Below are 13,671 nucleotides of genomic sequence, written 5' to 3' on the forward strand. Positions count from 1 at the left end.
CGCCCTCCACCCTCGTGGGGCCCTTGTTGCTCCACTGACCTACTTCTTCCTCATATGTATATATCCATATACCCCGTTGTCGGCGTTCTGGGAATGGGGGTCCCCAGACTTGCCTGCCTGCGGCCTGCGGCATGGCTCAAAGGGGGGCCCAGCGCGGCCCATCTTCACCAACACAAACCCAAGACCCTCGCGAGGGGCCAAGCCTCGCGGGGCGGACGACGCGGAGCTTCCTCAGGCACGGCCTCGTCAGGCTGGCTCACGAGGAGGCGCAGAGATCAAGGCGGGGTACCTCACGAGGTGCCCGTGACGCAAGCCATGACGATCGGGGGCGCCAGGCGGGTGCCAGCCCATGCAGTATCCTCCCTTCCTCTTTGGTGCAAAGGGGGCAAGCGTAGTCGCGGAGTACCGAGGCATCAGACAAAGGTTGCCATTTCGGTGCAACGAGACCAAGACCAGGAGGACTACGAGGCGGAGGTCACCATGGGGCCCAAGACGGCGTCATCACCAGAGCTTTGCGCAGGCGAAGACTATTTTTGTTAGGATAGTTGATACTAGCTGTCCCCCTTCAAATTAGCCCGCCATTGTTGGCTCCCTTCCCGCTCGATATTTGGGAAGAGGACCAGGGCCTCTATAAATAGGACCATCCACCCACAGAGCCAGGGGAGCTGAGCCGGAGGGTTGGAAGGTTAGAGAAGATCGGAAAGAGAGAGAGAGAGAAAGGTGACTGAGCTCCTCCCTGTAGTCCATCGCCCCAGCCAAGAACAGACCCTCGCGAGGCTTTTCTTCCTTGTATTGTTCGTCATCACCAGCCCAAGGGCCAATCCACCACACCACACACTGGAGTAGGGTATTACACCACAACGGTGGCCCGAACCAGTATAAACCCTGTGTCTCTTGCGTTGTTCTTTCTTTAGTTCAGATCCTAGCAAGGCGGAGGGGTGCAGGAAGGTAGGAGGTGAAATCTCTGCGCGCACCCAAGTGTTCGAACCTCAAGGGTCTGCCGGAACCCGAAATCCGACATTTGGCGCGCCAGGTAGGGGTGCGCCGGGATTCGTCTTCCACCACCCCGTTCTCCTCCGACCATCACGCCCATGTCTGACGCTCGTCGGGCCCGCGCCGAGCACCGGGCCGCGCTCTCTTCCCGCGTCGCCCAGACGGCCCCTGTCGGCGGGCATCCTCGCCGTTCCCCGTCACCTGCCGTCAACGCCGCCACCGGCCCGGCGGGGGACGAGCAGCGAGCATCGTCCCAGCATCAGTCCGTGCGGCAAGACGACCGCACCGCAACTCCCTCGCTCACTCCAGCTGGTTCTTTGTCCCGCGCGCTTCGCGCGCCCATGGAGCCCCGCAACCTCTCCCCCGCCCATCGCGCTGCACCAACACCCCCGGTCGTTGCGGCCCTCTTGGGCGGCTCGCAAGCGCCGCCTACAAGTCACCATGTCAAGCCGTTCATCCGCCGGGTCAGCGCCGCTTCCACGCGGCAGGGGGCTCCCCTGGACCGGGCGGTGCCCGAGACCGGCCTGACCTTCAGCTCAGAGGACCACCCCTCCAACTCGGCCTGCTCGAGAGCGCTCCCCATGATGTGCACCCCCACCATCTGCCAGGTGGCCGTCACCAGAACCCTCATTGATGGCGGCGCGGGCCTCAGCATGCTCTCGGTCGAGGCCTTCAACCTCCTCTGCATACCCCTGGAATGGCTGCAACCCAGCCGGCCCTTCTCAAGCGTTGGGGGCAAGTCGTCCAGCTCCTTGGGACAGATCCTACTCCCAGTAACCTTCGGCACCTACGACAACTTCCGCACGGAGCTGGTCGACTTCGACATCTGAAAGTGCAACTATCCCTAGGTGGTTTTGTTAATTCATAACAACATATAGCTCATTGAGCTAATGCTATTCCAAGATGATTATTTCAGGAAAGCTCAATGATTGGCATGGCATGGATGTGAAAGTGGAACCCTCAAAATGCTAAGGAAAAAGGATTGGCTCAAGCTCAAAATCTCAAGACTCTTCATTTTGTATTTTAGTGATCCAAGATCACATTGAGTCTTTAGGAAAAGCCAATACTATCAAGGAGGGATGAGGTGTTGCTTAATGAGCCTCTTGCTTCATGTGCTTAGTGATATGCTCCAAAAACCCTCAACTACTTTCCCATATCCACATTTGACCTAAACCCTAAGCCAAACTCGGTCCTACCGATTCTTCCTATCCAGCGCCATCGAGTTTCACTTGTCATTAGCCACTGCCAAACCCTAGCAATTCGGTTCTACCGATAGGGATCTCGGTCTCACCGAGATGGGATTGCAAACTCTCTGTTTCCCTTTCGTAACTTTTCGGTCTCACCGAAAGAGTGAATCGGTCCCACCGAGATTGCAATGTAAATTCAGTGTTTCCTTTTTGTAACTTTTCGGTCTCACCGAAAGAGCAAATCGGTCCCACCGAGTTTGCCTGACCAACTCTCCGGTTAGCTAATTACCAAATTCGGTCTCACCGAGTTTGTGTAATCGGTCTCACCGAGATTACGTTATGCCTAAACCCTAACCATATCAGTCCTACCGAGTTGCATGTCAGTCCCACCGAAAATCTCTAATGGTCACTAGGTTTACATTTTCGGTCCGACCGAGTTTGTTGATTCGGTCCCACCGAGATTGGAAAACTGTGTGTAACGGTTGGATTTTGTGTGGAGGCTATATATATACCCCTCCACCTCCTCTTCATTCGATGAGAGAGCCATCAGAACACATACACCATTCCAACTCATATGTTCTGAGAGAGAACCACCTACTCATGTGTTGAGACCAAGATATTCCATTCCTACATTATGAATCTTGATCTCTAGCTTTCCCAAGTTGCTTTCCACTCAAATCTTCTTTCCACCAAATCCAAATCCTATGAGAGAGAGTTGAGTGTTGGGGAGACTATCATTTGAAGCACAAGAGCAAGGAGTTCATTACCTACACACCATTTGTTACTTCTTGGAGAGTGGTGTCTCCTAGATTGGCTAGGTGTCACTTGGGAGCCTCCGACAAGATTGTGGAGTTAAACCAAGGAGTTTGTAAGGGCAAGGAGATCGCCTACTTTGTGAAGATCTACCGCTAGTGAGGCAAGTCCTGTGTGGGCGATGGCCATGGTGGGATAGACAAGGTTGCTTCTTCGTGGACCCTTTGTGGGTGGTTGCTTCTTCGTGGACCCTTCGTGGGTGGAGCCCTGTGTGGACTCGCGCAACCATTACCCTTTGTGGGTGGAGCCCTGTGTGGACTCTCGCAACCGTTACCCTTTGTGGGTTGAAGTCTCCATCAACGTGGATGTAGGATAGCACCACCTATCCGAACCACGGGAAAAACATCCGTGTCTCATATTGCGTTTGAATTCTCCAAACCCTTCCCTTTACATTCTTGCAAGTTGCATGCTTTACTTTCCACTGCCAATATACTCTTTACATGCTTGCTTGAATTATGTGATGATTGCTTGACTTGTCCTAAAATAGCTAAAATCTGCCAAGAACTAAAATTGGGAAAAGGTTAACTTTTTATTTGGTCAAGTAGTCTAATCACCCCCCCTCTAGACATACTTTCGATCCTACAACATCGCCCCCATCGGCCTCCCTTACAACGCCATCCTCGGCTACCCAGCGCTGGCCCAGTTCATGGCCGCGACGCACCCGGCGTACAACCTCATGAAGATGCCTGGGAGTAGCGGTGTCCTCACTGTGCACGGGGACACCGGGGACGCACTGCGGGTGCTCAAGCTCGCCTTCAAGACGGCGGCGTCAGCATAGCCCGCCAACTTGGAGACCCCCGGGCCCAAGGGGGCTGCACCCTCCAAGAAGAAACAGTTGTTCACCCAAGACAAGGCAGAAACCAAGCAGATACCCGTCGATGAGGACGGATCCACCAACGCCACTTTCACCATAGGCGCCCACCTCAAACCCGAGCAGGAAAAGGCCCTGGTCGGGTTCCTGCACGCAAACAAGAAGGTATTCTCTTGGGAGCCTGACAAGTTGGCAGGGATCCCTAGGAGTGTAATCGAGCATCACCTCAACGTGTGCCCCAACGTGCGCCCTGTGAAGCAGAAGGCAAGGCGGCAGTCCACAGAAAAGCAGGCCTTCATCGTCCAAGAGACCCGCAAATTAGAAGCCGCTGGGGTCATTCGCGAGTTCCGAAACCCGGATTGGTTGGCCAACCCTGTCGTTGTGCCAAAGAAGGGAGGGAAGGAGCGCATGTGTGTCGACTTCACCAACCTCAACAAAGCATGCCCGCAAGATCCGTTCCCGCTCCCCCGCATCGACCAGATCGTCGATTCCACTGCGGAATGTGACCTGTTATGCTTCTTGGATGCCTTCTCCGGGTATCACCAGATCAAGATGGCGGTAGAAGACGTCGAGAAGACAGCCTTCCTAACCCCGTGTGGGGTGTACTGCTACACATGCATGCCATTTGGGCTGCGTAACGCAGGGGCGACCTTCCAGCGGCTGATGCACATCACCTTGGGCCCGCAGCTCGGGAAGAATGTTGAAGCTTACGTCGATGACATTGTGGTAAAGTCTCAGGAGGCCAGGACCTTGATACAAGACTTGGAGGAAACCTTCGCGAGCCTCAACGCAGTGAACCTACGGCTCAACCCAGAGAAGTGTGTGTTCGGAGTCCCCTCGGGCAAGCTCTTGGGTTTCCTCGTGTCCCACCGAGGCATCGAGGCTAACCCGGAGAAGGTCAAGGCGGTGGAAGACATGAGCCCACCAAAGACCCTCAAAGAAATGCAGAAGCTCACGGGGTGCGTGACCGCGCTAGGGTGCTTCATCTCCAAGTTGGGGGAACGAGCACTGCCCTTCTTCTAGCTAATGAAGAAAAAGGGGCCCTTCGAGTGGACTGAAGAGGCCGACAAGGCGTTCCAGGATCTCAAGAGATACCTGACCAGCCCACCGGTCATGGTGGCTCCGCACCCTCAAGAGCCTCTGGTGCTTTACCTCGCCGCCACTCCCTACTCCGCCAGCGCAGCCTTGGTGGCAATCAGAGAGGAGCGCCGAATCAAAACCGCGGCAGCAGCCCGGGACAAGGCAGAACAGGGACAAGGAAGGCCTACAGAAACCGCCACCGCGGCTGAGGAGGATTAGCCGCCGCAGAGGGGCGCACCAGAGGCGGAAGAGGCCCCTCTTCCAGATGGCCATCCTCAGGAGGCCTCATTGCCTCAAGAGGCGCCACGGTCTCCAAAGGGAGCCACCAGCACTAATGCACTCCACCTCGTTGAGCACCCAGTGTACTTCGTCGGCACGGTGCTGCGGGATGCAAGGGCACGGTACCCCATGCCTCAGAAACTCCTCCTCGCACTACTGATGGCCTCGCGCAAGCTGCGGCACTATTTTCAGGGTCACCCCATCAAGGTCGTCTCGTCATACCCCCTGGAGAGAGTACTCAGGAGCCCTAATTCAGCTGGAAGCGTCGCTGAGTGGAACATAGAACTGCAAGCGTTTCAGCTCGAATTCAGCACGACCAGAGTCATCAAGGGAGCAGCGTTGGCGGATTTTGTGGCAGAATGGACGGAGGCGCCAGGCCTCAAGGCCGACGAGGATCGGTCCCTGTCCCCGAGAAGTGAGGCGCCAGAAGGCTGGGTCATGTACTTCGATGGGGCGTTCTCCAGGCATGGCGCTGGGGCTAGGGCGGTGCTTATATCGCCCGCTCAGGACAAGCTCTATTACGCCGTGCAGCTCTGTTTTCATCAAGGTGAAAAGGTCTCCAACAACATAGCAGAGTACGAAGGTTTAATAGCGGGCTTGAAGGTCACGGCTGCCCTGGGGGTGAAACGCCTCACCATCAAGGGCGATTCGCAGCTCCTTGTCAATTTCTCCAACAAGGTGTACAAGCCGAAGGATGAGCACATGGAAGCCTACCTAGCGGAGGTCCGCAAGATGGAGAAGCAGTTCTGGGGGTTGGAGTTGCAGCATGTGCCCTGTGGCACCAATCAGGAGGCCGACGACATCGCCAAACGGGCGTCCAGGCGGTTACCTCAGGAGCCTGGCGTTTTCGAGGAGCAGCTCTTCAAGCCATCAGCCCTGCCGTCATTATCGAAAACGGCTCAGCCCCGGGAGGAGCTCCCCCAGCCACCTGCCTTAGGGGCTCCGGCCTGTGGCCCGGCCTCAGGAGCACGTCTGCTCCTGACGATGGAACCTCAGGAGGGATGTTGGATCGCGGAGCTCCGGAGTTACCTAACGCAAGGGACACTGCCAGAGAAGGAGGAGGAAGCGGAGCGAGTGGCACGCCAGGCCACGGCATACTGCATCAAGGATGGAGAGCTCTACCGGAAGCGGCCAAACGATGTATCCCTGCGCTGCATCTCCAGGGAGCAAGGGAAGGAACTGCTGGAAGATATACACGGCGGAGATTGTGGACATCATTCATCATCACGGACCCTCGTCGGCAAGGCGTTCCGCAGTGGGTTTTATTGGCCCACCGCGCTCAATGACACCGTCGAACTAGTGAAAGCTTGTGAGGTCTCCCAGTTCCACGCCAAGCAGATCCATCAGCCAGCAGGAGGCTTGCAGACTATACCCCTTTCGTGGCCATTTGCAGTCTGGGGGCTGGATATCTTGGGCCCGTTTCCTCGGGCGCCTGGGGGCTACCGCTACCTCTACGTCGCCGTGGACAAGTTCACCAAGTGGGCTGAAGTAGAGGTTGTCCGCACCATTTCCGCGGGTTCCGCGGTCAAGTTCATCAAGGGCATTGTGAGCCGGTTCGGGGTGCCGAATCGCATCATCACGGACAACGGTTCGGAGTTCACCAGTAACCTCTTCAAAACATACTGTGCTAACCTTGGAATGCAAATATGCTACGCTTCGGTGGCGCACCCCGGAAGCAACGGCCAGGCTGAGCGAGCCAACGCGGAGGTCCTGAGGGGCCTCAAGACCAGGACGTTCAAGAAGAAGCTGGAGGCCTGCGGCAGAGGTTGGTACGACGAGCTTCAGTCCGTGTTGTGGTCCATCCGCACAACTGCGACCAAGCCGACTGGAGAGACCCCGTTCTTCCTGGTCTACGGAGCCGAAGCGGTCCTCCCTCACGAGGTCAGACGTCGCTCCGCGCAGGTCCTAGCGTCTGACGAGGCGCAGCAGGACGCCATGCGGGGTATGGATCTTGTGCTGGGGGAGGAACGTCGCCGAGAAGCCGCGCTACGAGCGGCGAGGTACCAACAAGCATTGCGGCGATATCACTGCCGCAACATCCGCCCCAGAACTCTCGAGGTAGGAGACCTCGTGCTCAGGCGGGATCTCTCCAGGGAGGGGCTGCACAAGATCTCTCCCATGTGGGAGGGCCCGTTCAAGGTTGTTCATGTTTCCAGGCCCGGCTCCACGCGCTTGGAGACTGAGGAGGGGGTGCCAGTCCAGAATGCATGGAACATCCAGCACCTCCGGAGGTTCTACCCCTGAAAAGGCCCAGAGCCTGTGAAGAAGGCGAATGCCTGTGAAGCTATCGCGTTTTGGAAAAGGCCCAGAGCCTGTGAAGAAGGTGAATGCCTGTGAAGCTATCGCGTTTTGGAAAAGGCCCAGAGCCTGTGAAGAAGGCGAATGCCTGTGAAGCTATCGCGTTTTGGAAAAGGCCCAGAGCCTGTGAAGAAGGCGAATGCCTGTGAAGCTATCGCATTTTGGAAAAGGCCCGGAGCCTGTGAAGAAGGCCAACGCCTGTGAAGCTCGCCGCCCGTGACACTCTCACGTAATAATGAGTTGGGGCTGTACACGCCCCGGAGTCTCAGGAGCGCCGGCCTCAGGCCCTGGGGCTCTCTCCCACGCCCAGTGGCAGCACTTAGCTCTGCGCTGGTGAGAAGATGTCGAAGAATAGATTAGGTGCCGGATGCGGCTTTTCATTTTCTTTCCGCAGTTGGCTTGTTCCTTCTCATTCGAAGTTTTATTGAAGTTGTTGTCGTCTTTGGCTTGAGGTTCTTCGACTTTTCGCTCTCCTGCCTCGATTTCTCTTGAGCAAGGCCTCACGAGGGGGGCAGCTGAGCGCCCTCGCGAGTGTTCCTATCCTAGTCATTTAAAGAGTTCACGGCCTGGGCCCCTTACAGGAGCACCCCTCCAGTCCGTGCCCCACGGGCACCGCGACACAAACAAAGGGCCTGGGTCGGTCGCCCCCCCCCCCAAGGCCGAGGCCGGGAACTATCCACGCTCGGGCACGTAGCCGGAAGGTACGGTAACGAAAGCAAAACGATGATTAACGGCAATAACCCAAACACGCCCGCGCGTGGCTCCACACTATTGTCTTTGTTACGCAGGAAAAAGGAAAAGAAAGAACAAATCCGGTGCGGCTCGCCTCACACCGGCCCGCAGGGAAGGCCCGAGCTGCTTCCAGAGCTCAGGCAGACTCCCTCTCGCGCTTCACCAGGGCGCGACGGCGGGCGGACACGTTGCCAACCCCCAAGCAGATACGATGGCGTGGAGGCTGACCGCGGCCACCGCTAGAAGAGTCACCGCCTGAAGAAGAACCGGAGAAGCTTGAGGAACCCTGAGCGCCGCCGGCCGTGCGAGCGCTGCCCTCTCCATCATCGCCGAAGCTGGGTTCCCAGCCGCGGTCGTCACCCTCGGGGCAACACCCTGCGCGGCGACCATCTTCCCCAAACACCCTCACGTAGAGGGTGGCATCGCCATCGAACTTGAAGTGTAGGGTGCACCGACGGCTCAGGCCATGCACGTGGGCAAACGTCTGCCAACCGCGGGCCAGGAACAGGCTCCCGGCCGCGGAGACCTCTAGTGAGACCCATGAGGCCCGGCTGCAGCAGCCGTCGGCTTAGCCAGAGGCCGCCCGAGGCGCCGACCGGGAGCTCGCCAAGGAGGAAGCGAGAAAGTGGAAGCCGGGTGCTGGTCGGCCCCTCCGACCACACGACGAACTCCGGCAGCACTTCAGCAGCGCGAAAGCGCGGCCTAGGGGGGCGCGCAGCCAGAGTGCGCCCCCCGGCCACAGCAATCCGCCCATCGCTGTGCTGAAGATCGCCTCCACGGCCGCGGGGAGCCACCGTGGTGGCCACAGGATGTTTACGAGGGCGCCCTCGGCCGCGCTTGGGTGGGGTAGAGGCGGGCTCAACCTGGTGAGCCTTCCCCTTCTCTGCAGCCGAGAACCTCCTTGACGGGGCCATGAAGAAAAGGAGAAGCAAGTAGGGATGAACTGGAAGGGCGCACGCCGGTCCATACTTATAACTGGCGATGGCCGACCAACGGCCCCCATGATCGCAGGTAATTATGCCCCGCTTTGCATGCAGGGACTTGTCCAATCCGTGCAGTCGCTGAGGCGCCATGGGGAAGTGGAGACGCTCATGTCCAATCAACCGCCACGTGGCGCCCAAGGCCGTAGGCTGTTAGGGCCCGCGGCGCTTCACTCTTGCCCTTCCGCCTCCCTGCACGGCCAAGTCCAGGTGCGCCTTGGGCCCGGGGGCTACTGTCGGCGTTTTGGGAATGGGGGTCCCCAGACTTGCCTGCCTGCGGCATGGCTCAAAGGGGGGCCCAGCGCGGCCCATCTTCACCAACACAAACCCAAGACCCTTGCAGGGCGGATGACGCGGAGCTTCCTCAGGCACGGCCTCGTCAGGCTGGCTCACAAGGAGGCGGAGAGATCAAGGCGGGGTACCTCACGAGGTGCCCGTGACGCAAGCCATGACGGCCGGGGGCGCCAGGCGGGTGCCAGCCCACGCAGTGTCCTCCCTTCCTCTTTGGTGCAAAGGGGGCAAGCGCAGCCGCGGAGTACCGAGGCATCAGGCAAAGGTTGCCATTTCGGTGCAACGAGACCAAGACCAGGAGGACTACGAGGCGGAGGTCACCGTGGGGCCCAAGACGGTGTCATTACCAGAGCTTTACGCAGGCGAAGACTACTTTTGTCAGGATAGTTGATACTAGCTGTCCCCCTTCAAATTAGCCCGCCATTGTTGGCTCCCTTCCCGCTCGATATTTGGGAAGAGGACCAGGGCCTCTATAAATAGGACCAGCCACCCACAGAGCCAGGGGAGCTGAGCCGGAGGGTTGGAAGGTTAGAGAAGATCGGAAAGAGAGAGAGAGAGAGAGAGAGAGAGAGAGAGAGAGAGAGAGAAAGGTGACTGAGCTCCTCCCAGTAGTCCATCGCCCCAGCCAAGAACAGACCCTCACGAGGCTGTTCTTCCTTGTATTGTTCGTCATCACCAGCCCAAGGGCCAATCCACCACACCACACACTGGAGTAGGGTATTACACCACAACGGTGGCCTGAACCAGTATAAACCCTGTGTCTCTTGCGTTGTTCTTTCTTTAGTTTAGATCCTAGCAAGGCGGAGGGGTGCAGGAAGGTAGGAGGCGAAATCTCCGCGCGCACCCCAGTGTTCGAACCTCAAGGGTCTGCCGGAACCCGAAATCCGACAAGCTATATCCATGGCTCTTGCTCATATATTGCGTGAAGATTGAAAAAGTTTGAGAACATCAAAAGTATGAAACAATTGCTTGGCTTGTCATCGGGGTTGTGCATGATTTAATATTTTGTGTGATGGAGATAGAGCATAGCCAGACTATATGATTTCGTAGGGATAACTTTCTTTGGCCATGTTATTTTGAGAAGACATAATTGCTTAGTTAGTATGTTTGAAGTATTATAATTTCTATGTCAATATTAAAATTTTATCTTGAATCTTTCATATCTGAACATTCATGCCACAATAAAGAAAAATTACATTGAGAAATATGTTAGGAAGCATCCCACATCAAAAATTCTGTTTTTATCATTTACCTACTCGAGGACGAGCATGAATTAAGCTTGGGGATGCTTGATACGTGTCCAACGTATCTATAATTTTTGATTGCTCCATGATATTATATTATCTATTTTGGATGTTAATGGGCTTATTTTTACACTTTTATATTATGTTCGGGACTAACCTATTAACCGGAGGCCCAGCCCAAATTACTGTTTTTTGCCTATTTTAGAGTTTCGCCGAAAAGGAATATCAAACGGAGTCCAAACGGAATGAAACCTTTGGGAGCGTTATTTTTGGAACAAACGTGATCCAGGAGACTTGGAGTGGACGTCATGAAACAATCAAGGAGGCCACGAGGCCGGGGGGCGCGCCCACCCCCCTGGGCGCGCCCTCCACCCTTGTGGGGCCCTTGTTGCTCCACCGACCTACTTCTTCCTCCTATGTATATATCCATATACCCCGCAAACATCCAGGAGCGCCACGAAACCCTATTTCCACCGCCACAACCTTCTGTACCCAAGAGATCCCATGTTGGGGCCTTTTCCGGAGCTCCGCCGGAGGGGGCATTGATCACGGCACTACTAGGAAAAGACGTACTAATGGCGCACCAGTTTTGCCTACTAATGGCGCATCACTGGTGCGCCAGTACTAGCACGCCACTAGTAATTTTTACTAATGGCGCACCACTGGTGCGCCATTAGTATAGGCCACTGGTGCGCCATTAGTATAGACCACGGTGCGCCATTAGTATTTTTGAATTTTGAAGGCGGGAAAATAGTAGTGGCGCACCGTCTAATCCCCACCGTGCGCCATTGCTATTTTTGAATTTTGAATTTGGATCTGGATCGCGATTTTTTTGCCCATTTTGTGCTCGTTTTTTTGCTCATTTTTTTGCACGATATTATTTCAAATTTTGTTCCCGTTTTTGGATCTTGTACGTTCTTTTGCCGTGTTCTTTTGCCGGAGAGGAGGAGGAGGAGGTGACCGGAGAGGCGCTCGCCTACATCGCCGGAGAGGAGGAGGAGGTCGCCGGAGAGGAGTTCACCAGAGCATGGGAGAGGAGGAAGGAGAAACCATGAGGGGATGGGAGGAGAGGAGGGAGGAGGAGCTCACCGGAGAGGAGGGAGGAGGAGCTCACCGGAGATGAGGGAGGAGGAGCTCACCGGAGAGGAGGGAGGAGGAGCTCACCGGAGAGGAGGGAGGAGAAATCGTGAGGGGAGGGGAGGGGAGGAGAGGAGGGAGGAGGAGGTCGCCGGAGAGGAGGAGGAGGTCACCGGAGAGGAGGAGGGTAGTATGGTGGAGGAGAGAAGGGAAGATGGAGTGGAGGAGAGGAGGAGATGGAGTGGAGTAGGTGCGCCCAGCCATATATACGACATAGTAATGGCGCACCATGGGCAGGTGCGCCATTACTAACTTTTTTTTATTTTTTTTATTTATTTTGAATTTTGAAGGCGGGAAGATACTAATGGCGCACCATGGGCAGGTGCGCCATTAGTAACATTTTTTTATTTTTTTGACTTATTTTGAATTTTAAAGGCGGGAAGATACTAATGGCGCACCATGGGCAGGTGTGCCATTAGTAACTTTTTTTATTTTGTTGACTTATTTTGAATTTTGAAGGCAGGAAGATACTAATGGCGCACCATGGGCAGGTGCGCCATTAGTAAGTTTGAATTTTTTTTTAATTTTTTTGCCTCTCCAGATCTTAAAAGCCCCGTATCTTTTTTCTGTTAGGTTTTTGAAAATGTTTAACGGGGCCCCGTTAAATTCAGATGTAACTTTTTGAGTAGATGATTTTTCATATAAAAAACTTTTTCATCCGAGTTCGTACGCAAAAGTTATGCCCATTTTTACAAATTCTCGAGAGATTTTGCAAAAAAGTCGAAAATTCATGTTTGTAAATTTTGCTAACAACTAGACCACATATCACATGGGAATCTTATTTTCTTTTATTCTTTTGACATTTCTATCATTTTCTTTTTTTTAAAAAACTGAAAAGGCGGTCCACAGGGGGGGTGTGCATTCGGGCGAATGTTTGGGCCAAGTTACTAATGGCGCACCGTGGCATGGTGCGCCATTACTAGTTCAACAGTTCAACTAGTAATGGCGCACCACTCCCACGGTGCGCCATTAGTAGTTTTGAAAAAATTAAAAAAAAATTACTAATGGCGCACCGTGGACGTGGTGCGCCATTAGTTTCTACCACACTAATGGCACACCAACACATGGTGCGCCATTAGTATATAGTAATGGCGCACCACATGTATGGTGCGCCATTAGTGTCAATTCCATCTATAGCCCTTTTCCTAGTAGTGCGGAGGGCCTCTACATCAACTCTATGGCCTCTCCGATGATGTGTGAGTAGTTTACCTCAGACCTTCGGGTCCATAGCTAGTAGCTAGATGGCTTCTTCTGTCTCTTCGGATCTCAACACAAAATTCTCCTCGATTCTCTTAGAGATCTATTCGATGTAACCTTCTTTTGCGGTGTGTTTGTCGAGATCCGATGAATTGTGGGTTTATGATCAAGTTTTACTATGAACAATATTTGAATCTCCTCTGAATTATTTTATGTATGATTGGTTTATCTTTGCAAGTCTCTTCGAATTATCGGTTTGGTTTGGCCTACTAGATTTATCTTTCTTGCAATGGGAGAAGTGCTTAGCTTTGGGTTCAATCTTGCGGTACTCGATCCCAGTGACAGAAAGGGAAACGACACATATTGTATTTTTGCCATCGAGGATAAAAAGATGGGGTTTACATCATATTGCATGAGTTTATCCCTCTACATCATGTCATCTTGCTTAAGGCGTTACTTTTTTCTTATGAACTTAATACTCTAGATGCATGCTGGATAGCGGTCGATGTGTGGAGTAATAGTAGTAGATGCAGGCAGGAGTCGGTCTACTTGTCGCGGACGTGATGCCTATATACATGATCATGCCTAGATATTCTCATAATTATTCGCTTTTCTATCAATTGCTCGAC

Source organism: Triticum urartu, chromosome 7, assembly GCF_003073215.2.
Source record: "Triticum urartu cultivar G1812 chromosome 7, Tu2.1, whole genome shotgun sequence".
In the NCBI taxonomy this organism is placed as follows: domain Eukaryota; kingdom Viridiplantae; phylum Streptophyta; class Magnoliopsida; order Poales; family Poaceae; genus Triticum; species Triticum urartu.